The sequence below is a fragment of the Sciurus carolinensis genome, chromosome 6 (assembly GCF_902686445.1).
Source record: "Sciurus carolinensis chromosome 6, mSciCar1.2, whole genome shotgun sequence".
In the NCBI taxonomy this organism is placed as follows: domain Eukaryota; kingdom Metazoa; phylum Chordata; class Mammalia; order Rodentia; family Sciuridae; genus Sciurus; species Sciurus carolinensis.
In genome coordinates, this window is record NC_062218.1 from 18,763,084 (window position 1) to 18,767,413 (window position 4,330).

A 4,330-nucleotide genomic window follows, 5' to 3' on the forward strand; every position below is an offset into this window, starting at 1 on the left:
GTTGGTACACTTGTCTGATATCTTGGTTTTTTTACACTTGTCTGATATCTTGGTTGTTTTTAGAATAAGATGAGTGAATTAGAGTTGACATGTATGGGATTACTCAAACTTGTTTGTTAGAGACATCTAATTAATTTACAAAGTTATTCCATGGAGTAATGTACTTAAAAACATTATTCTTTGTATATTAAATGTGTTCATATTTTCCAGGTATACAAACTTTAAAGCAGAAAATTTATCAAGTTGCTATTCTCCAAATTAAACTTGTCTGTAATGGTAAACCTATAATTTAATGTTCTATTATAGGACCTGTCATCAATAGGGTATATGTAAAAATTGTAAAAATGTATTTCTAAACGTTATTAAGAGCATGATTTGTTTAAAGGTTAAACATGAAAGCATTTTGCCAGTTTGTCACACAAAAGGAAACTTAAAAGCTCTCTCAGCCTTTCTTTAATTCATGTTTTAGATATAATGTTAAATTGTGTTAACTAATGTTCATATAGACTCAGGAGTCAATATATGTAAACTTCTTTAAATAACATTTAAGAAAGAGTGTTATGTGCAGTAGCAAAAATGGGACAACAGTGACTGAGATTGGGGTCTCTGATGACCTCATGGTTGTGGCATGCCTGGTGCCTGGGAGTGCTCCTGTCCAGGGGCACAAGATGCCTAACTGCTGTGGCAGTACGTTGATCTCAGGCACACAGCTCTTGGGCAGGAAAGAATTATTTTGCTAGATAACCAGTGTTTCATCAGCTCCCTTCTCTGGTTTCTGCCCACCTTATAGTAACTTTGAACAGTGGACTTCCTTAAGAGCTACACAAAGCTCCTAACATTGCACTTTGCAACTCTGAAAAAAGTTATGTTAATGTCCTAGTCTCTAAACTTTCCAGAAAGCGAAGAATAATGCTTACATACATATATAAAGATTGCTGACATAACTCTCTAGATCTGCATTTCCATCAGAGAACAGAGGTCCATCTGATCTCAGCTTAATCTTCAAAATCTGTGTTTATACTCCTTTGCCCCTCACTGAACTTGAGAATTTGGTCATGCTGGTCATGGAAAAAGAGGAAGCCCTGCCTTACCTGAGATAAGGCTCTTCCTCACAACCCTGCTGCATGTTAGAATGGCTCCAAAGTATGCAAGACTTTAACTCATTTAAAGTTGTGTTCAAAAGTTTGATGTTTGTTGTAAAGATTACTGTGATCTCAACCAGGGGATATAATGAATAACTCAGCCAAAATTCAAGATAGCTATTGCACAAACTGAATGTTTTACTGTTGGTGATTCCATTTTTTATTTCCTTGTAAACTCTGTTGCCTGATATTTTGCAGTAGTACACCATAGATTATCTTGAAAAGCCATCACCTATAGGACAGATAATGTAGACCCCAATTAGATAAAAAGGGGTAAATAACTGTAAAGTTATAGACGTTGAAGCTAAAGCCCAGTACTCTTGCTTTATGCTGGTGAGACTGACGTGCTTGATGGTTAAGATCAAACTTAAAGATTGAGATTAAATACAGAGGTCAAGAAAAGTTCATATTTGGGTCGTGCCCTCAAAGTCAGCCTGAACCCAGGGAACAAGAGGACTTCTCTAAGGAGGTTTGCAACTCTGAGTCACACAACCTCCTGAGCAAGGAGATTGATGAGACCCATTAGAGGAAAAGCCACTCAGTGCACCTGCTGCAGAGGAGGGTCATGGAAAAAGGGAGACATCCCTGGTGTTTCAAGGGAAGCCACATCATCAAGGAGACCCTGGGTAACCAATGGCACTAATGGAGCTAAGAAGCTGCTCTAAAGTTCTCTATGAGTGACCCCTGTGGGAACTCAGCTGACTCTTTAAGAGACAGGAACAGGTCCACTTTGACCAGCTTGATCTTAAACACCTAACAAAACAGTTAAAACCAAAATATAGCCATTCTTGGGCATTTAAAAGAAATAATACTTAAGTGTAACTTAAGATGTACACTTGTGTTAGCCTACTAGAATAAAGACTAAAAGCTACAAAAGAGATTCTTAGGCAAATGTGCCTGATAACTATCAAGAGAAACTGCCAGAGTCAGAAGTTTTTAGTCAGTTTAAGGCCTACAGACACAGGTAGGCTTAATCTATGTTTGCTAGTATCTCTACTAAATGTTGTGTTTACATTCCTGATAACCTAGACAATGTTAAAGTTCTCAAATAAAGGCCTTGTCCTCTCCAGCCTTTGCTAGGCCTTGTAATGGGAACAACTTCTCAGTTCTTCCACCCCCTGGTGAGGAATTATTGACTTCTGTCATCTTTATGATATTCATTGGCATGTTCCAGATTCTGCAACATTTATATTGTATCAATCTCATTTCAGTACTCATGTCTTTTTGTTCTTCTCTCATAGAAGCTCCCATCCCCAGACGCCTTTACAACCTGCTCTTCCCAACCGGACTTCTACCATGGACCCCTCAATTGACCCAATTTCTAAAAAGGGAACTCCAAACTGCTTGCCCCACACTGCCCCTTTCCAGCTCGAAGAAGCCAGATCAGTCACCAACCCCTTTCCCTACAGCAGTGAAGGAGTTCCTAGAATTAGAGGGGTAAATGAAGTCAGAATTGGGGACAGGCAGTTATTGTAGAAATAGGGAATCAGTCAAATTGAGGAAATGAAGTCCATGAAAACCATCTGCCTTTGGAAGTTTGGAAGGAGAATGGACTTTTTACATCTCACCTGCAAAACCAGCCCCAGTCACTTAGGCAGGAAGGAGAGAGAAGGCTTCGGAAAAAACTGGAGAGCAAAAGATTTTCTTATAAAAACAGAAACGGGGGAATATAATGTATAAAGCTGCTCCCCCGCCCTTTCTGTTGTAGCCATTTTGCCCGCCTCCCAACCACTTGTCAATCTGTGAACATCCTAGCTAGCTATTTGTTCATCAGTCAACTTGCAAGTATCCTTCTCTGGTATTGGTCCCCGTTAGCCTGGCAGAATTCAACTGTTTACTGTAGCTACCCCGCCATCTTTTCTCATCCTTCTGTCTCTCCTCCTCACTTGCTCTATCCTCCTGGCTTTCACACTCTCTCTAGTGTGCACCCTTTCTCTTTCCCTTTCTTTTCCTCTCATTTTCTCTCTTACCCTGTAGGGAGACACTCTATTTGCTTAATAAACTCCCTTATGTGATTTCCTGTGTCTGGCGTGGTTTCCATGGGATCCCTTACAATTACTATTCACAAGAGCCAAAACATGAAAACTCTGTTTGTTGATGAATTGATTAAAAAAAAGTGTGCATAATTGAATATAATTCAGTTTCCAAAATGAGGATATTCTGCTATTTGCATAGGTATGGGTGAAACTGGAGGATATAATATTAAGCAAAATAAGACAGTTGCAGAGAAACATACTAGATTTTTACTCACATATGTGGAATCTAAACTAAACAAACTCTGAGAAGAAAATTGTATAAAAGGATTTTCTGGGGTCCAAGGTTGTAGAAAATGGGGAGAAGTTGGTCAAAGGGTATAAACATTCAATTTTATATGAACAAGTTCTGGAGAGCTAATGGTCAGCATGAATGTTGACAGATGTGCTAATTTGTCATAATCATTATGCAGTGTGTAAGATACCAAATCTTCAAGTATACCCTAAACTATATAAAATCTTTATTTGTCAAATGAATATTTTAATCTTAAAAAAATCCAAAGAGCCGAGTTTGTACTTTGTTTTCTGTAAAATTAATTATGAAAAGATGATTTTAAAATACTTTCTACAACTTCTCTCTGCTCAGAGCATTCTCAACTGGTTTACAGAATCAGAAAATAAATGGGACACAACTGAGGTTGTCTCTACTACAAATAATGCTGTGATATTTGTATACAAGATTTTATGTGGATAGGTATTTGCAATTCTCTTGGGAAAAATACAAGGGTGGATTTTTTTGGGTCATGTTCCCTTATGTTTCACCTATTTTGATGGTCTTCCAAATTGTTTTCCAGAGCAGTTATGCAATTTCACATTCCCAAGTTCTTCAGTCTATCCATGTGTTCTTCAACATGTGTTTTTTCTGTTTTTTTAGATATATATTCTAGTTTGTGTGAAGTGTGATTTATATTTTCTTTTTCTGTTTTATTTCTTGTATTTTTTTTAAGCTGAAGTTTTATTTAAAACATAGGAGAACTCATTCCTGAAAATGTTGATGAATTAAGTAAAAAGATAAAGTGCACTCTTCCTACAAGTTAGTTAGTCTATGTAAGTACAGGATAATATACAGCAATCAAAACTGGTAGAATTTCACAAAAGTGTAGTGTTGCAAGATTATCAGTCTAGATTATGAAGAGATTCTGAGTGTGTGATGCT